Raw genomic sequence first — 25,470 nt, forward strand, 5'->3', positions numbered from 1 at the left:
TTTTTGATGAGGAAACAACAGTATATATAATAGTGTATTATGGGTCCTTTAAAGGTGCACTATATAACTTTCATGGTGGGAGGTCCGTCACCTGCTTGTCTCCATGGAATTGTTATTGCCTTTCCTGGAATGTTTCACAGTATGGCATTTGCCTAATCTTGCACTGAATTCAACATTATTAGAGGGCTATGTATTGTAAAAAAACATGGATTCTTAAGTGGGGTCAACTCTCTGCGTATTCAAATCGCTTATATACACAGACATACCTAAGTCAAATGCCATACAGTGGAACATTCATACCAAAGCAATGACATCTCCATGGCAACGGACAGAAGGCAGTGGCAGATTCTCCACCAGAAAAGCTACTGCACCTTTAATATGAACAATTCAAAAACATTTATAGCAACACTTGAATAAACTGACCTTTTGCACATGACTGCTGCATGAACACAAGATGTAGAAAATAGCTTTCCAAATCAATACCAGGCCGGTGTGTTGATTGGAGTGTAATAAGCACGAGAGGACTTCATCTCACACGAATATAACCTGTCGAGAATAATAGATTTTCAATGTAACCTCAAGGAAAGTTATTACAAAAGACTTGCACATACAGATCTAGTTGAACAGTGTGTATAATAAGCGGAAGTGTTAATAATTACAGCCAGAATGTGCAGTGGGATGCTACTTCACAAAAAGGTCATCTTTTTTTTATTTTCAAGGGCAACCGCTCTTCAAATCTCCTCTGCAGTGCTAATCAAATCATGGCCTAGCAACTGTAACCAAGAGCATGGTGAAAAAACATCTTAAATGTGCTGTACAGATGTTTACAAGCTTTGTGGAGACACTGTAATTTATGGGTAACACGGTAACTCATTAGAACAATAAAAATATGAATCCAGTTTTATACAGAGCTAGAATGAAATAAATAGAAAGTCGTGGTGGAAAAATAGGGTGGATTCTACATTATCTGCTGCTATTTTGCACCAATGGCTACACACTCATAAAGTAATTAGGGTGAAGTGTCTTGCTCAAGCATCCAACGGAAGTACGCATTGCCAAGTGTGGGAACCGACCATTTTTTTTCTCAAATTTGAGCTAGCTCTGTCTTTTTTTCTGTCAAGGTTTCAGATCATGAAGGCAACTAAAGCAAACATTATCAGATTGCTTTTTTAATTCCCAAGGATGCAAATGTTATGTTATGTTTTTTGATAATTGCTGTACTTGTGGTTTGTCTATAATATAAAAATATGTGACACAAGGATTAGAAATTGATCTTTTACGTAAGATTTGAAATAAACAGTGTTAGAGCATTACAAAGTTTGCCCTATTTCTTATATTGTATTCTACTCTCATTCCACAGTAATATTACTTTCACCACACCTTTGTGATTTGCGGCCACATACATAACACTCCCTTCATTTTCCTCCATTCCCTGCCTTGTTGTAAACAACACTTAACATCCAACAGTGTCATTAACTCTGTGTTTTCTACATACCATAAGACATGTTTAAAACGCTTCACGTGAGAATGCATGAACCACTCCACGAGCCAATAAGCATACATTACCCATCAGACATGGTTTACTCCTTACCCAAACCCATTCACAATCACTACATGAAGTATAGGTCCACTTGAGAATACAGCATTTCCTGGATGCTAGTGGAGATAAGGCTAACAGCAGCTCGGTGCATACCTTGATTGGATTATACCCCCATGCTTGTTCTTATATGCCAATATATGAGACTGTCTTGATGGGCCCAGATCCTAATTTAGATTTTCCGCACAGCAAAAAGAAAGTGTGTCTATATATAATTCACAAGCTCTGGAAAAGAAATAGTCCAGCATTCTGAGTGTTTGTTAAAGCTGAAAACTGGTTCAAAGCTTTGGAAAACAATATGGAAAAAAGACACGGATTTAGTCTGGTAACGGGAGCGGGTTATGTAAAATATCATAACAGTGTTCACTCATTTCAATTGATTCATTCATATTTGAGTAGTCCTGTATTGTCCTGTAAATGAGGCTTGAGTGCTCAGAAAATGTCTGTTTTCACTTATCCCCTATCTCCACACACTGCACTGCACTAACTTGCCATTATTGGAAAAAAAAAAATGAATGTAGGCTTAAAAAAAATGCCGGGTTGTGCATTTTTCAAGTATAAAAGCAAATCTGCTGCTTGCTTTGGTGAAATGTTCCAATGGGGAGGTGGAGCAAACAAAATACGTGGCCAAACCATGACTGAACAAGGGTTTAACCACAAATAAACAGCATCTTTAAATGAAGAAGTCAGTCAACCATTTTGACCATATCGCACATTTAAATTCCAAGAAGCCTGATCACATTGCCTTGTATTTTTACTGTAATTTTGATTTCTTCCCTAGCGTGGAAACAAATGGAAAGTGCATGTGTACAATCTATATAAATGTATACTCCACTCTGCCTATTACACAAGCAGATGGCTGGGGACCAACTCACCAAAGTGGAGGAAAAGCGTCTAATTGGTTTGAGAGAAATCGATATGGTGCTAGCACTAGCCCTCTCTGCTCCCTGTATAGTCCATCAGCCTGCCGTGCAATTACCCCATTGATTGGCCAGTGCTAATTGCGAGGCTCATTACTGCAGCCTTCAGCCAGTCGCTATCTGCAGCTGAGGCCAGCCATAAACACTGAGCCACCACTCGCGCTAGTAAATATCTAAATGTGAATTAGCTTCCTGACGCTATCGGCCTAAGGGTAGTATGAATACACGGTAAGGTAGGCAGAGGATAAGGATCTCATGAAGGCTAGCATAAGGGATTGAGAGGCTGTAGTTGTATTATTTAGGGCCATTCTCAAAGCTAAGATGAACCAAGAGAGAAATGGAAAAAAGAAAACGCACTTTAAAGAGCGCCTTTTTCTGATCTTTGTTATAATGTTTCTTCATCAAAAACATACCAGGAGTTTTGTTTGATTTCGTTCACACATGTTTAACACTTTAAACCCTGCATATTTTGAGTTCTGTCCTCAAACAGAAAACATGCGGTTCCACCTTGTGATGTCATGTGGCAATACAGGAAGTGCTCCATTGTGTTTTTACTTCACCATACATTATAATCATTTGGATAGTTGCATGTCTAAATTGGCAATCTCTACTGAACAAAAGGTAAAAAGGTAGCTGTAACTACCACTACTACCACTTCATGACATCACAAGGTGGAACAGAGTATTTTGAACTTTGGAGATGTAGACAGATTCATAATAAAGGGTTACTCAGACATGTAAGAATGAAACAAAACACAACTCCTGGTATGTTTTTGATGATGTAACAGCATTATAACATGGCTTAAAGCTCACAAGAGTCAATTTTGTGTAATACGGGACCTTTAAACAAGTCAAAGCATGGCCATATCTCGCAATGCAATACTTTATCCATAACCAATTATGTCAATCATATCATAGTTTTTTGGTTTTGTATCGAAAAAAAGATGTTTTAAATAACAATGACCTCGTACCTTGACAGTCTATCCAAAAGCTTTTGACCAATGACTGGCCCCATAAATGACACTGTATCCAAACTGCATGAATAAAATGTGCAAACTAGGTCAGCGTACATCAATAGTGGTTTGATTTTGGCACATGCCGTGGTGAAACATTAAACTATATTGACATATTTTCTGTTCAGAGGAGCGGTCCGTGTGCTAATGAAGTGTTGAAGGCTGCTGTCTTAAAGCCCTGAAATAAGCTTGAAAATAGCCCTGGGCAATAGAAAACAAGGATGGTGTGTTCAATTGTATGTGTCATAATCACCGAATACCAATGCTTTTATTATTTGAGTATTTAAATGTGTTTTAATGTAATACAGTACAGGAAAGGATTTTGAGCTAGAAATTGGATAAGAAAATTGAACAGAAGGCCTTAAAAACTGCAGATTATGTGACTGGCAAAAGAGGAATGGTTTAGTATTATGCAAAATGAGCAAGTTAAAATTTACACCAATCTAACAAAAGTATTATTATTATTATTATTATTATTATTATTATTATTATTATTATTATTATTATTATTATTTTATTTGTTTATGTATTATTATTATTATTATTATTATTATTATTATTATTATTATTATTATTATTATTATTATTTTATTTGTTTATGTATTATTATTATTATTATTATTATTATTATTATTATTATTATTATCATTATTGTTATTATTATTATTATTATTATTATTAATGTATTCTTTTTTCATTATAATTATTATTGTAGACTGGGAGTTTTTATAAATGCATTGTTTGAAACCGTCCTATTCCCTGTTACATGTATATTGCTTATTATCATATATTATTGCTAATCTCACCATCAGTCTGTGCCCTAAATGTATTTCTGCCCCTTGCATGTCCACCGCAGCAGCAGAACAATCAGCCACCTCAGCCTCTTCATCTCTTCTTCTTCACCATTAACAATGTTTTAACTCTGGCGGAGATATTTCCAATATATGTACTTGACAACAATATTGATGACTCCAGTGGTTTTCATTAGTTTTTTAGCTTGCAGAATTGTATTGTTGCTCCTGAATACTTTTCCAGACAATTCCAGAGGCACTTTAGATGAAATCTCTTTATCTTCCAAACACACAAACATTAAACTTTGCACACTACAGTCTGGGCGCGTCCTCTGTCTCCCTTGGGCCTGTCTCCTAATTGACCTTCTCTACCTTTCATCACTCTAAATATCACCCTCAAAGAATAACTATGCCCCACCCACAGTAATTAGTGAGCCAATATTTGGAGCAACACAGGGGATAGATAGGAGAAATTATTATTTTATTTTTTTCATTACCTCACCTCTGTATTCAGCAAACAGTGTCCATTGTTTGAGTGGATGTTTTGATTACAGCTCAGTGGGTTTGGTATAGCGCGTGAGGAAGTTTAATTTTTCCAGAATTGTTGGTTGATTTTGTTAGCTGGATAAATCAAACTGGAAACAATGAGAATTTTTTCATTTTAAAATTTTTGATAAAACAGGTTCTCAATTCTTGCAGTCGTGCACCATGAGGCTTTGTGATAATAGCATCTATATTTATGTACATGGCCTATTTTCAATCAAGTGACCTTACTGAATGTCAAAAATAAATAAATAATAATAAAACAAAATAATAAAAATAAATAAATAAACAATAACATTAATAATAATAATAATAATAATAATAATAATAATAATAATAATAATAATAATAATAATAATAATAATAATAATAATAATAATAATAATAATAATAATAATAATAATAATAATAATAATAATAATAATAATAATAATACATCCATTTTCTTCCGCTTATCCGGGGCCGGGTCACGGGGGCAGCAGTCTAAGCAGGAACTCCCAAACTTCCCTCACCCCAGACACGTCCTCCAGCTCCTCCGGTGGGATCCCAAGGCGTTCCCAGGCCAGCTGAGAGACATAGTCCCTCCAGCGTGTCCTGGGTCTTCCCCGGGGCCTCCTCCCGGTGGGACATGCCCAGAACACCTCCCTAGGGAGGCGTCCAGGAGGCCCGAGCCGGGCATCTGCATAATAATTCCATTCCATATAATAATAATAATAATAATAATAATAATAATAATAATAGCATTGCCTAGAATTTAAATAAAATGACAATAATAGAAATACAGATAACAAACAACAAAACTGAAATGGTTTATTGTTTGTTGTTTCCTGGAATAAATCCCATACTTCCACCTCTGTTTCTTTCTATAAATAACCAAAATTGTATTATATTATGCCTATATGACACTAGAATCCTTTTAACACTGTAATTCTGGAGTCTTATGACAAAATAGTCTTAATTAGAGAAACACAAATCTGCTGTAGCCAACACCTCTCCTCCCATACAGTGAATTGAACCTCTTTTTCTGACTTTGATATCCAATTAGCAGCTCCCGACAAACAGACAGTTAAATTCTTTGTAACAGAATGAGGCCGGTGGGAGTCAGAAGTGGTCCCTGTTAAACAATTAAAATCTCATCTCAATAAATGAAGCTTTGGTTTTTCCTCACATATTTCCCCAGGTCTTCGTTAAAGCTCCCAAAACTGGATTCTTTGTTTTTATCACTGAAAAGTTGTGTTCAATATGACTGAAATCTGCTGACAACTGACCTGATTTTCAGATCTAATAGATATTTTAATGTGTGTCACTATGCCTTTAGTTAGGTTAATTTGAAATGAAATACACGTGATGATAACTGCAAATGTTTGTTTCTTCTATTCAAGCATATTTATTTTAATGAATTACACTTAAAAACTATACAATTCTATTAATATTTTATTATATTCAGAATGGTAGATATGCGTGTGCCTGTATCTCTGTTTCATAATGGCTCTCCAAAAAATATGTGTAAAAAATGAATGAAAAAATCTATTATTTTATTTTTTTATAGGTGAAATTTTGTTATTGTTGTTCACCGTGGATGTTTTTCTCCAGCAACTCTTTCAGTGCCCACAGCATTCTCCTAAAGGTTAATTAATAATAGCCAACAGAAAAGATAAAACCTTGAAAATGTTTTTGTATCTATCTTTCATTAAAAATAAACCCTTTCTTCTCAATTTATTTCTGCTTTTGATTATTTTTTGTTAATTAGCATTTCCAGGTCGCACGGGAGTATTTTTATGAAATTTTTTTCTTGCTATGGCCTTGAGCAGCCTATCAATTACATTACTGCTGCTGTTGTTTTTTTGTAGAATTTGTAGAAAATTGATTCACTGTATTGTACAGCGACATTTTGATCAAGCGAAAAAGTAGTTGCCATTATTTGAGGTGATAGTAGTGCGTGTTATCGGTGTGTGTGTGTGTGTGTGTGTGTTGGGGAGGTCGATATTGAGGAGGGGTCACATGATGGTTACTATGGCAACAGCAGATATTTGCTTTTTCTTTTCTCTTCTTCTCTTTTCTCTTGTGCGGCGGGGAGCAGGAAGACTTCGTCAACTCTAGATGACCCCCCAGACGCACAGCAAAACATCTCCGCTGTGCAGTCTGCGTCTCTGCTGTCTTCAACAACAACAGAAAGACCACTCCAAACTGGATGACTAAACAAGAAATGTTTTTAGACGCCTCCGATGTGTGTTAGATTCATTCAGAAATTAGGCTGTATTAAAGCTTCATCCCACTTTAGTCTTGTGCTTGGTTTGGTCGTGCTAATATAGAGCGTTAAGGTTAAGATTTGCTCCTGGTCTGTCTGATTTGTAAATGCACAAAAATGTAATTGATGATCACTATGTAAGTAAGTTAGTAACGTGCATCAGAAACAATTCAAAGCCATATTAGGATATTACCTCATCAAAAACACACCTGGAGTTGTGTTTTGTTTCATTCACACATGTTTGATTAACCCTTTATATTCACTTTTTCACTTTATGATGTCATGACGCAGTAGTTTTCAAGGTAACAGCTACATTTTACCTTTTGTTTAGTAGAGATTGGGAAGTCCAGGGCTGAAATTTTTCAAATGAGTTTAGTGAAGGTGTATGGACTTTAAAAACACAGTATTACACAGTATGACATCACAAGGTGGAACAGTGTTTTCTGTTTGAGAAATGAAACACTCTACTTATAGTTTTGATAAGGAAACATCATCAATATATAGATCAGAGAATAGCATAATACAGACTCTTTAAATAGACTATGCACATGTGTTTGAAGTGACACAAATATACTATATATATACTATCCTACAGAATATTACAGTATAAAAGGGGCTGTATGAAACGATGTAATGTAAAAGCTGTTCTTTGTGACAAAATGTGGTTTCTGTATTGATCACAAACCCTGCAAATAGAACAATGTGCATCTCTATCTTGTGCTTTAGGATGAGCGCTGACTGGTTGTGCGTTGTTGGTCCTCCCTGCTTCACTTCCATGCAAGTGCCTAAAGGTTATGCATGTGAACACTAGCGATGTGCCAAGTGTTTGTGACACATAGAAACTTGTTACATAGATGTCAATTCCTATTTTGCCTTTTATAGTTTGAAAACAAGATGCCCCTTTGAGTTTTTTTTAGATCTTTAAGTCAAATTAACATCTTAAAAGCAGACCTATTATGCATAATTGACCTTTCAGAACTTTTAACCATGTTATAGTTGTTTCCCCTTCTCATTTCCCTTCTTGAAGTTGTATTTGGAGTGCAAGACGCCATATTGCTGATCAGCCAGCTTAGGCCCATTGTTCTCTATTTACTTCATTCTCCAATTTTATTTTCTTAATTGGTGTTGCATGTAGGATTTGGCAGCATATACAAATGAAAATAAATCTGCCACTCGCTTTTGTGATCTGCAGCTATCCTTTGGAGTTCGTGACTCTGTGTTGTGATGACGTTTACGGCGACGTCAGCTCCCATTGGGCACCTGGCTCAAGCACAATATGTGTTCTTTAATTAAATACAGTACACTTTATTTGTAACCTTTTTCACTGTCAGAGCCTCTTCACTGTCTCTGTCCTATCAGTCTGTGTTGACATTCAAAAACTTCTGTCTCCTGGAGCTGATTACAGAGTGGGTAAAATTATCATATTTGCAAAAAAAAAAGACGTTTCCATTATGTCCCTGTCTATTGTGTAGCTGATAGTGTGTGATGAAATGCACAGGGCAGATGCAACCTGTAAATGTCAGTGCAAATTGACAGGCAGGTTTGAAATGACTGACAAACGAGGAACAGGGAAAAATCCGTCAAATAACACCAAGATTCTATCTAACGCTGATTTATATGCATATTTAACAGGTTGGATCAGACCCAGGTGAAAGTATTGTCACTGCACATGTCATATTATTCAACGTATTACTGTAAATGAAGTAGAAATACATGTAATGGGTAGTATTTTTGTAATTTACAGATCAAAACGCACACCTATAAAGCATAAGACATAAAGGGTGATGTGTATTGCTAGAGGACACAATGGCAATGTTGGAAGAAGGAAAAGAGAAGAACAAAGCTGTGAAGTGTAGGAGTAGTAATAGTGGTCGATGTAAGAAAGTACAAGTGCAATATGGCCATTTACCACCTGGTCAATGCTTAGTCGTCGTCTGATTTTGGAAGATTTGCAGGGTTGTGGCTGGTTAGTTCTGGATAGAAGACCGCTGGGAAGTGCGGCAGTAGTGGCTGTACTGCATACTGTCATTGTGTCTTTAGGCAAGACACTTTCCCCGTGTTACCAAGTATGAATGTGCTGTGTGAGCGACTGGTGTTGGTCAGAGCTGTGGTTTCAAAAGTTGTTTATCATCATTGAGGATGGAAGGAATGGTGCACAAAACTGAACTTTTTGCTTTAATCGAGAAAAAAAGTCTTCTGAGTGTAATTAGCCTATTTTATTTACTCCTATAAACTAATTACAACCTCTCAGATTTTATGTCTTGCTAATTATCCCTGTCAGAGGTGAAAGTTCATGTGTCGTGTTGCTTCCTGGTTGAGTCTGGCTGTGCCCCTGTTGTTGTCTAACAGGCTCTGCTCAGGTCTGGCCCAGTTCTTGGCTGCGTGCCTCACAGTGTCATTTGGATGAGTGCAGCTCGCGTTGCCTTTGGGCTCATTAACAACAATATAAACAGTAATTACTGTGATCGGCTAATTAATTCATTTAAAAATGCCGCACGGCGTGGAAAAAGGCACAAGCAAATCTTTTCGGGGAGATAACCATTTTCAAATCTGTTGTTGACGCAATTAGCAATTTCATGTCTCAAAAAAACAACATTAATAATTGAAAAGTTTTTGTCCTGTTTTTTTGTCCTGTCTTATTATTCTTCTTTCTGATCCAATGTAATCTTTGCCTCCGGACACAAGCTTTTGTTTACCATTTAAAGCACAATTGTTCCTTATTATTTCCTGGGTTTGTTGTTCTGAAAGAATGGACATTTGGACTTTAATTATCTATCCTTTAAATAGACATTTTAGAGCAATTAAGATTTCAGCTAAAAGTGGTTTTGCATTGTGACTGGACAATGGTGTGAGTGAATGAACGCTGCATCGCCTGTACCACACCCACATGTATTAGAGATAGGCTTGGTAGACAATGTTTCAATTAGCCCGTGCAATAAGCAGTGTGGTGATGTGAGAGAGATACGGGGCCGTGATAAGTGCGTGTTATGGAAGCTATAGTGCGAGGAATCAGATCAAATCAGAGCTAAATGAGAGCGGATTTGCATTTCCATACATCCCACTGGCCTGTAATTGGACGTGTTCATGTTTACAGCAGGAAGCAATAGACAGAAAGGCCATTGTCCCAGTGTGAGGCACATTGTTACGTACATTAAAGGGAAGATATGCATTTGTATCTGTCTGTGCACAGCTACAACTGCTGCTTTTACTTGATTTATAAAAGACAAAATTGGGTTAATATGCCACAAAAATGTACATATGAAGACACTATATTTAAACATGTACTTTTATAGGTTTATCAATCCTGTATCCCGACAGTTACAATACTACAGTACAAAGTTGCTAGCAATAACATGTTAACTCTGATGTAATTTTAAAAAGCAGTTTGACACAAAATATTCCTACAATTACTTATTAAATTCATAAATGTATCACTTCAAAATCATCACCACTCTGTATCTAGCAGCAGGCTATACATGTATATTTTATGCTCTTAAATTTTAACATTGTTTTCTTCTGCAGCTTTCTTTGACTGTTTTCTTCTTTGTTCATATAGGACAAAGAGTGCTGCAGTTTTACAACATTTAAAAAGAGAAAATTTGTATTTTAAATTATGCAAAACATTTTTTACGGAGACCTATTTAAGGAAAGATGCAACTTAAAACGTACTAGTAACACTGCTATTATGGCTCTCACTTTGCTATACGTGAGTATCAGGGTGGAACATAACCAAGTAAAAGTAGTAAAGTACTGTACTTAAGCACAATTTTATGTATCTGTGCTTTATTTAAGCACTTTTTAAAGTGGAAACTTTTTACTTTTACTTCACTACATTTGAGAGCAGTTACCTGTACTTTGTGCTCCACTACATATTTGAATAGGACTGAAAAAGTAAAAATATATATATTTTTTTTATTGTTTGATTCCTGCTGAAAAAGTTGAGGGTTTTATTTTTAACACATTCATATATTGAGCCAACAAAACATTACAAATAAAACAAGCTAGAAAAAAAACAACTGATCCAGTTGTTTCACTTGAACAAAATTCAGCTCAAATCTTTAACAAAATTACAACATTTGAATTGTAGACCTAAAAATATGTGCAAAATACTTTTACTTTTTGCTCTTTAAGTACACTTTAAATGGGTAAATACTTTTTCATGTGATACTTTTACTTGAGCATTTTTTTCCCTCTGGTGTAAAACGTACTACTTCTTCCACCACTGGTGAGTATGTGTATTGGCACAAGTATGAAGGCTAACATCATCTTGACTCTTACAGTTATTGTGCATTGTGCTGCTGCCACTGCACTATTCCTGTGCTATTGCTACATACCAGGCCCATGACCCTTCTGAACCATCATTAGTTCAGCTGTAAGATTCATGATGGCGTGTGCGTCACTTCTTGTTGATTACCTGTGCTCTCATTAAGGACAGGGCAGATTTATGGACAGACCTGGAAAAACACAACACGTCAAAATGTGATGAATCCATGTGGAGCAAATGCATGAGCTAAATGTTGTTATAAATATATATTACCTTACTGGAAGAAAGGCAGGGGTGAAGCAGGGTCAAGAATGGACAGAGTGGACCCAGATTTTAATAACAGTTGATTAACTAGATAATCTTGAATGTTTTATACAATTAAAAAGGGCAATGTGATTTATTATGCTCTGTTTTTCATTTGCAATATGTGAAACTAATAAATTATGTATATTTTAATTAGAAAATTAATCTTGCTTGAATATTGAGTCTGCATTGAAATATAGAGGCAGGAGAGGAACATGGTTAAAATGATACACAGCTCTTGATCAGCACCTGTTGGTATTAGGAGGTACTACATCAGAATTTACTTTAACTCATGCAGCACATGCAGTGTGGCTCTCAAAAGACCTCTTTAAGGCCGTACAAAAGATATATTGAATTGTGAGCTAATAAATAAAGGGGGTTATGCTGGCAATTGCTTATCGAAACTTTGGGGTGTTTCATTATGTCAATTAAAGTGTGCGGTACTAAGCCAACAGTGAAATTATTCAAGGTGTCATTGATACTATCTAATATCTGTGTAATCCATCAGCCATCCTGATAGGTTCCATCACACAAAAATTACACTTTTTTTTTTTTTTTCAGAAAGAATACATAAAACATGTCTTTTGCAATAACTTCACATATTATCAATATGTGACAAAAATATTGGTGACAGAGACTTTCAGCGTGGTACCAGGGTTCATTATCTGTTCTCAGTGGATTTCTATTTATGAAGAAACACATAGGAGTCAGGCAATAAGGCACTAATGGGCATTGTTTTAGCTCATTGTTGACATGTGATATAGCCTATGCTCTATTGCAATATTTAAAGGAACTGTATGTAGCCTGCACTCGTACAGTTTCAGCCAGGTAGCCTACAATCAAAACTGAGTCTAGGTTGTCAGTGCTATAAGCTGCATATAAAGAGGACACATATACGTTTTCTCAGTATATGGACCGTACTCTCCAGATGCAGAGGCTGCACTAGCACTGATCAATGATTGGCTGCAGGTGCTGGGGTTTAGACTCATAGCTCATTTTGCTTTCTGACTGGATAATCCTCTTGGCCATCATGTCCAATGCTTTTGTAAATAAAGAATAAATCAGAATTACAGTTCTTATCAGTAATAGCTATATTTCATTTAATTTTATATCTTATTATAAAGGTCTCAAAATTGGGTCCCTGATTTATGAGGTAAGTACTGCTTTAGAGGTGTTGCATTGAAAAAAAATGTTATTACGCTGAATGTAAACGTTTAAGATTATTTATTTTATTTTATTATTATTTTTTTAGATTCACCTGCAGTATTTGACCACTAGATGTCAGCAGAGATATAAAACGTGGGTTCATAGTGAGCTAAACAGTGCTAATTTCGCCTTTTATTGTGTTATACAGCGTAAACTCCTTTTATGTTAACAACCTAGCCAGGAAGTCACATTATAGTTGTCGTTTACATTAAAGCTATCCATTATTTTAACGTAAATTTGTCTTGTTTGCTTTTTTTTCTCCTGCATTATCTTGTTTACACACGATCTTTGTTCGGTCTCGCGCTTATTTGGGTCCAGTACATGGAGCACACGTGAGTTCATTTCATAGACATTCTGCTTAAATCTTGATTATATTCCTTTATCCTGTTTTGGTTAGTGTTACTCGTTTAAAGATGTGAACTTTTGATGAGCCATTCATCGCTTAACATCTTTACAAACTCATGCAAGTCATAATTAGATAAAACGCGAGTGGATTAAGATAAACTAGTTAGATATTACTGGACATAGCTAGCGATTGACACTTGTTGAACTTTCATTTTTGAGAGACAGGATGTCATCATAAATCATCTTTCTCAACGATCAGTTCTCAGTTCATTCAGTATACCTCAGTTGGACTAATATGCTATGAATTCCAGAGACTAAAACCAAAATTTAGTCACCTACTACAAGGCCTGCGCCCACCTCAAGCCCTGGATGGTACTGGATCATGATCAGACCAGTGGAGTGAGTCAAATTCAAGCACATAGCAAAAGCCGAAGTTAAATCTGTCAACTGGACAAATCGTTGTTGGAGTGAAGATGTTTCACTGTTCATCCAAGCTGCTTCAGTTCTGGTCAGATTACTGGTAGACACTGCCTTATATCTATCTGAAGGGAGGAGCTAACTACACTGAAACTGTAAACAGCTGTTGTCTCCAGTTACAATCTTAACAACCCTATTCAATCTTTAATGGCCATATTATTGTTCCATTTGTTTCCTTTGTTTACTTTGGGTCTGAGGATGGAGTTCGGGATTGATAAGAGATTATGTCTCAGGCCTCCATTCCTGTTTAAAGAAGGATCATCTTTCCTAACAAAAATAACTCCTCTCTCAAACTATTTCTTTTCTGTTTCTTTTCTCTTTCTTTTCTCTGAACTGCACTATTGTCAATGGAGTGGTTAGTGGCTTTGAGGTGGAGATGAACAGCAGACTGGCGTTCAGAGGAGCTCTCGCGCTGGTATTGGTACATTCTGTTAGGGATTGGCTGTTTAGTTTCTCCAATATGACGCTCACTGCACTCTTCACTACACTGAATGGAGTAGAACACATTACTTTTGTTTATGCGTTGGGGTTTTGTCCTGAAGTGTTTGTAGGTTTGAAATTGACTTGAATCTCATACTGTCTGAAGTTTTACAGACACACGCGCTATGTAAGGAATAGTTACACCTATCCTTCTACATTCAGATTCCCTGTTGTCCTGTTTTTAGCTCTCTTAGATCTATTGAAAGCCCATTTTGGATATCCACAAGCAGAGAGGGCTTGGATCAGACCTGGACAACTGAGGGATTACACACACATCTTCTCAAATTCAAGGCCAAATTTCCCCGAAGGACCAACAAGGTTACACTTATTTTAAGAAGAAAAACAACAACAATGTATTTGGTTTTAAGGTGCAAGAGGGTTTTTTTTTCTGATGGTAAGAGTCTGGCACCTGTTTGGAAATGTTATTGCGTTGCCTTGAATGATCTGAACAGTTTGATATTAAGCCTATCTCTCTTACATTTATTAAATTACAGATATTTTTATTGCAACAAAATATCTTGAAAAACATGCATTCTTATGGTGAGTGGACTCAACTCTCAACAGATGTGACCTGTAACTTGGGCTGGTTGCGACATCTGCTAGATAAGTTTAATCCTATACTGTGCAAGATACCAGGCCAAGAGAATGATATCTCCATAGAAACAAGGGGGAGGCGTACCATCCACCAGAAAAGTTACATCGTGCACCTTTAAGATAACTACTTTTTATGACACACCAAACTGGCACATGGTATAATTTGCTTTTGCTTGTATATACAAAATAATATATGATCATATTTGGGTAAATCAGTGTGCACATAACAGCTGTATGGTGAAGCATGTGGCCGCCTTTAGAAATGTGTGACTAAATATATGTGCAGGTTGATTATAAGACAAGAGTGAGCCCTCCTGAGTGTAAACTGTATAAAGTGCTACTCTCACCTCTGCTCAGGTTATTACGTGTTACATCAGACAGACGAGGAAACAGCTGCTCGCCTCCATGAGTGAGACCTGACATCTGTAGCAACAAGTGGCCTAGGGAGTTCACATCTGCTGAGAGAAGAGTAGGTGTGAAAAATCTCTTTATTAGAAGCTACATTAAATGTTTATTTATTATATTTTGTATTTATACAGCCACTGTCCATAGTCCATGAGGTGGTTTAATCACTTTATTGTCTCTTTGTGTCTTCTGCATTTTGACCCTCTGTTTCAACTGGGTCCTGGCTGGATTATAATGTGTATTTTCCTGTATGTAGTCTATTGCTATTAAAATTTGAACAGATTTTTTTTTAAATCATACTTTCAAATCTAACCTGAAGTTGGTGAGATGTTAGTTATTTGAATTCAGCCAATCCTTTGTCAGTAAAAGCATCTGGTTTAGAGTTCGGATTTTGGAGGAAGAAATTTGGCAACTTTTTTGTTGTAAGTGGGACTGATTTGAAGTCTGTCTCGTCCGTAAAGGCATTTTATTTTGTTTTTGAAAAAAAAAAAAAATGGAATTGAAAATCAAATTTGACCATTTTGCCCAGCCCTCTTTTGACCGTTGTTACTGTCTATGAGTCCTCTAACATATTCTAATGCCTCTCTACTCCCACATTTGTCTTGATTTACAACCACCCACTGATGCATTAATGGCTTCTGGCACACTTATTAACCCACGGACAGACAGTTGAAAGCTGTTATAGACTAAACAAATGTAGGATATTAACACCTACTAACAGGTACACACAATAATTGTTTTTAGTGTCTCATTTTGCCCTCCCTGTTTTAGCCTTGTGTTTTGATTTTCTCTAGTTTTGTGAGTCAAAATCAGATATTTATGTTTGCTCTAATAGCAAAACTATGTTGGCTGTTGGCAGGGATTGAATGTGAAAGTATGTGACTTTTTGTATATAGAATATGTTCAGAATTAACTCTGCCCGAAGCTCATAAAAGAATATTAAAAAATATTTTTTGTTGTCTTTTTCAGGAAAGTAGCAACAGTAGAGATCACATGATCTAAGTAGGAATGGAAGACTGAATCCCAGACTTGGGCATCCCAAATAACCATCAAGTAAGTCAACAACATTTATTTTTATTTAGCACTTCCATTTCATTTTCATTGATTTATTTAACAAGACAATTTATGGTCACATGATGCCTCGGCCTAGATTCTAGTTAATTTCCATCTGCAGTCGTTAAAAAGGGGTGGAGAATAGGGGCACAGATAAAAGTACAAGTCATTAATTTTAACAAACAAACAATATAAAATGTGTATAATGAACAGTAGTATACATATTACCGGTATTAGCATTTATATCTTATTTTAAGTAATATATTTCTGAGCCCAAAGAGCAGACGTAGCTATTGTTGTTTTTCTAATGCTTCCTTTGATGGGCGATGACCTTTTCTTGTTTAAATATTGAATCTCTCTTGCCATATTGATTGTGAGCCTTAAAATAGGTCTTGGGCCTTGAGTGGCTCTGGGTGTGTTTGTTTACCAGGCCGTTAAATTGATCTGCTCATATTGTCATTATACAGCTTTGAATCAGATAGTGCTGCTGCTATAAGACCATTAGCAGTGCCACGCTTTACCCTTTGCTCTTCCATATTGAGTAAATCGTATCTCAATGTGTCCAGGGGAGGTACATATTGCTTTGTCGTCTTTATATTGTTGCTCTTGTCTGTGTCTTTCAAGTAATAATTATAGCGATACGTTAAAGATATTTTAAAGTTTTAAATGTATGCTGTTCCTCTTCCCAAGAAACTCATTCAGAAACTATTCAGTAGGGACATAGTTACTAATTTTATACACATGCATGTACATAATTGTCAATCTCATTTCTTTTTTCAATTAGTCAACTTTTCACACTGTTTAGTTGTACATAGATTTATTTATATATATATATATATATATATATATATATATATATATATATATATATATATATATATTTATTTATTTATTTATTTAGTGGATTAGGCAGGTAAAATATGGTGACTAAAGGAATCATTTATTGATAAAAAAAAAGTTATGTATTTTCCTATTGCTATTTTGATTTAATAATGTAGCAGATTTTGTTTTTGGCATGTGTTTTAGAGTTTATATAGTCCAGATAACAAATATGATTTAAATATTTCTATTCTGCTAAACTGTTACTGTCCTAATAATGATTGATTTCTATTCATTGATCATTTTTCTAACAATAGATTTTCATTGTTTTTAAACAAAAACTAAGTTTATCAGTGATTGTAGATTTATTGTTTTGACTGCAGTGATCTGTAACTGACCCAGGACTAATGTCAGGCTTTAGTTTAATTTTCCACTTGCATCTTTTCCCAATGATTAGCTCAACCGCAGTGTGGGAAACGGTTCCTTCATCTGTCCTCTCATTTTCCCATGATGGGTAGTTGAAATTGTTAGCATTCCTGGTTGAATCCAAGGGCAGAGTATGTCACAGTTAACGGAGGCCCTTGCTCATTGTAAACACACAGCCTTGTGGTTACAGTTTTTCTTTGGTCACTTAGACCCTAAACCAAACCGGGATATGGAATGTATGTGAGAAACGATGTACAGTATGTTAGGGTCCCATAGTGCAGCCAAATGTAGCAGATCCCATAGAATGATACAGAGACAAACATTGTATAGAAAGTTATACATTGTGGCAGAGTTGTTGGCTCATGTTTCTCCCAGCTTAGGTTGTGAGAACCAGGTTGTCCTCCCACCATCCTGGGACATGCATGTGTTAGGGTTCGATTCCCCAATGGCTTGGGTCCGCTCTTTGTGCATAATCTCTCTTTGTCCGTTTTCTCCCAATCAGTATAAAAATGTTCACAATACATCTTCCAGCTAAGGTAGTCCTGACTGCTCCTGACAGGATAGGTCAAATGCAAACCAAGGTTCAAACCAAGCCCACCCTCCGGTGTCAGTGCAGAGCTCCCCACAGACAGTCTGGTGACTGCTTCAATCCACTGCTGACATGCACTGCAGTGTTTCTCTCTGCACAGACCAGGAGGAGATGCTGTTACCTCCTGACTATAATACAACTAAATAGGAATGTTTCCAAAAAATTGATACTTGTTATAGTAGTTATTGCAAATTGTAGCTTGAATAAATCAGATAGTACTTAATAATTAGTTTACTGGCAAAAATCCATCTCAAGATTAATCTATCTGCCATAATGTCTGGCCCTTTACATCCACTCTAATCCCATGCCATTGTATTATGGCTGTGTGGGATTATACATGTCACAAAGCACTCAGGGGAAGAATGGTCGTGTGTAAATGATACAGGGAGTGCTTTGTGTGTGCTGACAAAATTCCTGGTCTGTACATGGATAGTTACTGTGTATAGTATATGTGATAGAGCTGCAGTCTACCAGCCTCACATGACTGAGACTTCTGGTCGTCTGGCTGCTCCAATGCCACTGTCTGACCTGAATAGAAATATAGTTTTGCCTATGAGTGACTCTACAGTTAAAAAATCTTATGGGACTTTTTCAAATGTATTCTTGTTGGGTGATTATGATGATTATTTATGTTTTGGTTTGTTGTATTGTGATTTTAACATCTTTCTTAATCTGTAAACTCTTTGAATTACTTTGTGTACAAATTGTACTATACAAATACACTTGCCTTGCCTTGTCTCGGTCTACACCTTAGACTGCATATATTTCACTGAGATTGAAACAAGTTGCAAGCCCTATAACTCATACTAATTCTGCTTTGGAAGAGTGAGATTTTTTTTCACCTAGATAAGACGGCAAATGTCTGACATGACACTTGTGCCTTCATTCACTTCATTCATGGCATAAACATTTAGCATTAAACATTTATTTTTGATTAGACCATTATGTTGTGTTCTTCTTCATACATTTCTGAGTACATTACACTTTGTGACATCTTCTGCCAATGATCTTCTATGCCAATGAGCTTCTTCTCAGTGATTCTCTTGGTATGTCTCTAATAACCCGAGCGCCCTCTGTGGTTTCTCATTCAAATGTCACCAGCTGGTTGCTCCTCACTTCAGTGTTCATGTCTGGCACTGTGTCTCTCCATTAACATTCAGGAGAACATCTCAAACCAACTGCTGCGGCCTAACGGTCTGTTGATATGTTTAGTGCTGGAAGCTAAATGGAGCTGTGTGCCTATGTGGCCTCATGCCTCCACCTCACTTTGGTCATTATGTTTTTACTGTCATGTGGAGTACATTGTGAGTCATTATGTTGACTCCATGAGCTGCAGCATCTTATTGATTGCAAGCGTTTGACTTTTCCACACCCGTCATTAGCAAAGGATGATTTAGACTAGGGCTGCACAGAGACTGAATGGCAAAAATATCCAAACACAAAATCCATTTCACGAGACACCAAACTAGAACTGCACAGCATTTCAAAATTTGCAGTTGGGATTGACACAATAATCGAATCCTAAAGGCTCCATTTAGAAAAAAAAAAATCTTGCCTTGTAGTTTAAACTAAAATTATACAGGGATGCACAGGATTCTTCTATGGGTTTTGTAGTAAAAAAAAATTTCTTCTCTCAAAACTCATTGCTACTCGATGTGTTTTAAACTACACTGTGAACAGAATCCACATTTGAAAACAATTGCAATCACCAAACTTCAGAGAATAGTCAGAAAATTAGCAATTTGATTACATTCTCCATTTTACAGAGATTTACATTTGTTTATTTATTTAAATAAAAAAGAAATAAAATATAATGTTTTATGTAAATGTAAAAGATTTATAATTTCTTAATTTAGTTTTATGGATTGTATGTTCTTGTCTCTTGTTATGTTTATCCCAGATACAAGACATGTTCAAATCAAATATAGCTTTTACTGGTAACATTTGTAACGTTAACATAGTGGTTTACAGATATATCAAAAAGGTCCATATGCCATTTACCATCTGTGTTTTTTTACCAATATATATAATTGTAAATAGAACTTCATACAAGTAGGGAGAGAGAGAAAAAGTAAAATATGAAATTAAAAGTCCATCAAAAGGAAAGGGAAAAGGAAATTTACACTACCTAAGATTAATAATGCTGCACTTCATCTGACACAGTTAGACCATAATTTAACAAAAGTATTTTTTTTCAGACAAATTGCTTACATTACATGTATATTGTTATTTACAATATTTAATTATTCTGATATTGTGGGAGGACCAGGGAGGAGCCATCGTCTTGCCTTTTTAGCAGCTGATGTCAAAATAGCAAAGAGATATTTGGAATTCGGAATGGTATATGGAATGGAATGGTTGGATAGTCCTAAAATATATGCAAATGATCAGCTTCACAAACCCCCTACTGTCCCCAGCGTTCCCTGTCCCAAAATGTACCTTTTGCTTTGGACTCATGAAAAAGCACACTAAACATTTCCAGTTAAACTCTCGCCAAATATATGAGTTTGCAAGGATTTTGCTGCTTTAAGGGCTGGCTTCATAGTATTTCTGTTTTACACTTTTTTTCAATGTTGACTTATTCTTAATTACAAAAACATTGTACATGATGCCCGAGCTGTTTCATAAAACTTCAGCAAAGCCAGGCTTACAACTGGATGTCTCATTTCTCCACCTTTGTGTTTTGTTAGGGTTAGCCATGTCTTTTAGCCATGTGTCCTTTCTATAAATATACTACATGAGCAGGAGTTTTCTTATAATACTAATACTAATAATACTGTAATAATACCAGTCAAAAATCCGTCCCACTATGATTCTCATGAGGTCCTCTGTCACAGTAGCCCAGGTGCTCACAGTATCATTCACTGACATCCAGCAGCTGAGGCTGTCCCCCTGATTAGCCTCTTCTGCTGCCCTCTCTGACAGTGACGCACACAACATGGGGCCCACATGTCATCAGCCGTGATTCACTTTGGACACACACATTGATTGCATTGATTGGTTCATGTCCAGATAACTGATTCTTCTTGATTGTAGTGGTGTTGTGAGAGAAGTGACATGGAAAAAATCTGCAGTGTCAATTTTACTGTAGTAGTTTGTAGTTTAAAGTAGAATGTGAATGGTAATAGGACCGATCAGACAGATTCACAACATACTCTGGTGTAAGGAAATATGCCGAATTTATTCTGGTTGTTTATTTTTTGAACAGAAGGGCTACTTTAGGCCATAACCCACGCCTGAACAAGACCAAAACAACAGCAGTCTTAGTCTTCAACCCCCAAATCCACCAGGAACTGACGAACCTTCACATCCACTTGTCTGCATAGCAACCAAGTGTCACATACAAAAGCAGATACATTAACAACAACACATGAACAGTTAATAGGAAAACAAAAGGTGTCAGCTCTGAACTAAACACAGAATATCAGATCATTACAGTATTTAGTAATCAACCATATTCTGTGTAAATATGTACAGTAATTTATTTTCTTTGCTACATAGACACTTCATGATCAAGACACTTACATGTTGTGGTGTTGCTATAAGTGGTGAATTTGTTATACAGAGTCCTTAAAATGTTGCAGACTTTTCAAAGGTGATAGAAAGGATTGTTCATAAAGTGAGACTTGGTGGGGCCAGGACGGTAGCATCAGTAGCAGCAGGTGAAGGGCAGAGCTGTAGAGTTAATCCCCTCTGACAGGCACTGGTCTCAGTCTGGGGCAGACCCACATATAGTACAGGGCTTCCCCAGTGTGGGAAACATGCCTGTCACGCAAGAGGGATGGCCACTGTGCTTGGTACTGTAAATCCTGCAGGGCTGTATGTATGATAGCTTATTTATGCATACAATTATGGGTAGAAAGGAGAGCAAAAATAATACCTTATATATTTATGTGTTTGTTTTGTTCAATGCATAACCACAATATCCATAGCTACCAATGCAAAATAGAATAGAAAATGTATTATATTATTATTTTTAACAGTGTATTATCATAAACTTATACCAGATCTCTAAGCCAGAACTAAACAACTAAACAAAATATAGATAAACAGTGCTACAAAAGGACATGAAAAAATACAAGTTCAGTTACGTGTTAATCTTTATGTAATGATGCGTGCTGCAGCAGAGGAAGGCAGTGATGGCCAGGAGAGAGAGAGTGAGCTGAGTGGGTTGTAAAGCGTGACAGCCGGTGGATAAAGGGGGGGTACATGTGGGAGGACACCGCACAAATATGGAAGCAGGACGACCACAGCCGCTGCCCGCTCTGACGGAGCACATGAGCCAATGAGCAAGCAGTGTCTGTTCCAGACGCCCACACCGCCAGGCCCGCAGTCCTGTGATTATCAATGCATTGTTACGGCTTGGTCTGTGTGCTTTCCTCATTATGCTATTAGTTTGTCTGTCTACTCTGTTGCGTTGCTATCACAGTTGTACAATAATTAAAGTGGCATCAGTTGGGTAACAAAAATCATAACTGTTTGACAAAGCGTATTGGGATCGAATAACCATCAGGTTTTTTTCTTCTACATTTGTGACCAGTTATGAGATGTACCATTAATTCAGTTGATTATAAGCAAATCTAGCATTTTCATTGTAATTGTTTTGTCATATAAAGGTCTTAGTTATGCTTGAGTCAGCTTTTATTGTTTACAAAACCTGCTGATCTCTTGAATTTCGCCAGACTTGTGGTAAACGTTTAATATTTTCCATTCATAAAACATACAGTCCTTCATCCATAGATTTTTTGCAGCATGTGATTTTTTTCTTCTGTTTTCAATGTCCCTCGCTCTTGTTCTGTCAATGAATCTGTTGCCATGGTTTCAGCTGAAAAGGCTGAGGTCTCACTGTTTCACACTTGATTCAATGAAAACAAGCTCCAAAAATGTCCTTCTCTTCTGTCTCTACAGTCACTTTCATTTGGCCTTTTCTAACGTCTAACCACTGTTATGGATTTAGATGGATCCTGTCACTGTGCCCTTTTAATAGCCTTTGTGAGGTCCGTTATCTGTAAACATATTCATCTAAAGCAGATTGGGCGTGTATGGTTTAATTTCTAAAGCTCTTATTTTTACATTAGGTGATTAATTTCCATCTGCACAAATACTGCAAATATGCAGGCTATTAGTTCACCAGAAAATGGGATATTTTTGTGGAGCTTCTTTCCCAAAGGAGCAGACTACTTCCTTGAACACTGAGTTTGTTTATGAAATGTTATATACAATGTTACATTGATCAACAAAATGAACACTGGTTGCAGGTAGGGGGACATACGTAGCTTGAGGGTCTGCCAAGTACTTGATGTTATTACTTTGCCTAGAATGTTCCATCATTTGGTATTGGTATTATCAATATTGCATTTATTTTTTTGTATGTGGTTTTATGGGTAAAACATTCTTTGAAAAAGTGCATTTTTATTGTGAGGTCATGCCTCTCAAACACCTCTCCGCAGATCTGACCTGTAACTTGGCCTGATGGTGTCACTTGCTAAGCAATAAGATTGATTAATTCCACCTGTCAGAGACTCTTAGAGTCTCTGTTTGAGCACAGCTGCATTAAATAAAGAAATACTGAATCACCAAAAAAGAATATTGTCTCATGGATGAGGTCTGAATTGTCATCACCATATTGCCCAGCCCTAATATATAATCACCAAAAAAGTATACAGAAATTAGATTTTTTTTTTCCTTTTAGAGATCCTTCATTCGGCATTACATCTTCTGACCACAACAAACCCAGTTGCTGTATTTTAAAATGCCTCCGAGGTGATGTCATGGCTCCAGGCCTGTGCCAAAGGCAAAGCTGCAGTCCGTCATAGATTTTCACTTGTTCTATTTCTGGTTCAGTTTTGGCTCTTTGCTGATTTCCCCCTGCCGCGAAAAACAACATCAAAGTTACTGAGGGCTACAGTTATTGGGCCAGAAGTCGCGCGCCTTATATGGTCATCACAAGAGGCTTACTTTTCTCAAATGGTGTGTGAAAAATGTTTGGCCATTCTCTGGTATTTACAGTGTTTGTTTATGTGTCTGCTTCCACTCAGTCAACCAATAAAATGCCCTGAATAAACCAGCACTTATAGGACCAAAACAATTATGTTTTTTGATGAATGAAAATGAGCATGAATGGTTGTTGATTACAGGCGTAATTTCAAGGGTGGATTTTTATTTTTTTTACAGACAATTTTACTATGTACTATTTATTTATTTCATATCCCCACTCAAAATAATTGTGTTGACTTCAAATAAAAGTACTGCCTTCCATATGTTTTCCATCAGAATATTTAGCAATTAAACTTTTACAGTCAAAGTCAAATTCGATGGATTAACTTTTGTGTTTGATCCACAAGAAGGAATTTGTTGTAATAATGTCATAATGCTTATATTCCGTTTAGTTTATTTTTACAACAGCAGACAGTAAGGCTCATTTCTATTTGTGGGGCAAAACTGTGATGGTAAATGGTCACATCTTTATATAGCGGTTTTCCACCAAACACTCAAACCTGTGAGTCAGTGGACCTGACCGCTCAACTAATGCGGTTTATGTCAAGAGCGGGATTTCGGACTACCGACCTCCGAATCAGTGGACAAACACTACCAACTGAGGTGATTTTTTTGTCATATCACCCACCTCTAGCATATATTGCATGAAAGTATTGATGGTTTTGATAGCATGCATTTCCAAAATCAAAACCAAGCTTCTTCAAAAGAGTGACTTTTGTCCATTGCAAGCACTGGCTTTTGTAACTTGACTTATGTAGATGTAAAAGTCTTTTCTTGGAAGCATGTATTTCCACATCCCTGCATGACAGATCACATCGCTCTAACGGCTCTGGACTATATTCCTAGAGTTTTCTTGGAACATCCCGTTGAACGAGTTTGACCCCTTGGAGAGACATATACACCACTTTATCAAGAGGAACACTTTCTTCTGTCGGATGGGATTGAATTATGTCAGGAAGTGGGACTGTAAATATTTCTCCAAGGATAACCACCATGACTGTCTGTAGTGAGAAAAGATTAACACTTAAAGGGAGGGTACGTAGCTTGTGCTGTTACTGCTGTAAAAAAGTTACTACAATCACAACTGAACCATGTACAATGTTTTTGTAATGAAGAATAGGGCTAAATCAAGAAACTTTATTTGATTTGAACATGTTTGCCTTGTATCTGGGGACACAAATAGGTCAATATATAGGATATGAGTCTGCATTCAGACTACAAGTCTTTGGCCCACTGAAACATAGAGAAAGTGTTAGTAGTCACCTCAAGTCTCTCTGTCTAAAACTTTCAAATCAGGCTAGAAATCTAGGGCTAATAATCTACTCAGACTTGAACTTTAACAGCCACATCAAATCAGTAACATCTGCAGTTTTTACCATCTAAAAAACATTGAAAAATCTA

The 25,470-nt window shown here is 36.5% G+C and overlaps 1 protein-coding gene across 3 annotated transcripts in view; it reads left to right on the forward strand.

The window, feature by feature from the left end:
• Positions 1-13,178: 13,178 nt before the first annotated feature.
• LOC117383689 (neurocalcin-delta A) overlaps positions 13,179-25,470 on the forward strand; it is a 61,488-nt gene continuing 49,196 nt past the window's right edge. Inside the window, exons 1-3 of one of the 3 annotated variants that reach the window (XM_055227579.1) lie at positions 13,179-13,216; positions 15,138-15,253; positions 16,155-16,238. The gene's annotated coding sequence lies outside the window, so the exon portion shown is untranslated. The remainder of the gene's footprint in view (positions 13,217-15,137; positions 15,254-16,154; positions 16,239-25,470) is intronic. The other 2 variants (XM_055227578.1, XM_055227580.1) reach the window with 2 other exon arrangements.

Source organism: Periophthalmus magnuspinnatus, chromosome 16 (genome assembly GCF_009829125.3).
Source record: "Periophthalmus magnuspinnatus isolate fPerMag1 chromosome 16, fPerMag1.2.pri, whole genome shotgun sequence".
Classification (NCBI taxonomy): Eukaryota; Metazoa; Chordata; class Actinopteri; order Gobiiformes; family Gobiidae; genus Periophthalmus; species Periophthalmus magnuspinnatus.